This window comes from Cystoisospora suis (assembly GCF_002600585.1).
Source record: "Cystoisospora suis strain Wien I chromosome Unknown contig_1790, whole genome shotgun sequence".
NCBI lineage: Eukaryota > Apicomplexa > Conoidasida > Eucoccidiorida > Sarcocystidae > Cystoisospora > Cystoisospora suis.
In genome coordinates, this window is record NW_027154590.1 from 59,175 (window position 1) to 59,491 (window position 317).

Below are 317 nucleotides of genomic sequence, written 5' to 3' on the forward strand. Positions count from 1 at the left end.
TTGCTATATCGGTTTCGATCCCACCTTCCTGGTAGCAGCACTAGTGGTAGTAGGTAGAGGGTTCCTTTGTTGATCTACGAGAGTCGTGCGAACATCACATATAGACGCCTATTGTATGTATGTACATCCGAGATATTCTCCATGAAGAGATGTATTTGTATGTAGGTATGTAGAGATGTCTTCGTAGGCCTTCTGTTGTCATACATGCGATGTATAGATACCTCTCTATATCTACGCTATACCCTCTATGAAGACTTCAGCGACGTAGTCGTCGAAGACCGAGGAAAGAGTTCAACCATCTCCTAGGATTCCCGAGA

The 317-nt window shown here is 44.2% G+C and overlaps 1 protein-coding gene across 1 annotated transcript in view; it reads left to right on the plus strand.

Moving 5' to 3' along the window:
• Positions 1 to 317, plus strand: part of CSUI_003973 (ulk kinase) — an 11,272-nt gene that overhangs the window by 10,238 nt on the left and 717 nt on the right. The gene's annotated exons all lie outside the window — the stretch shown is intronic.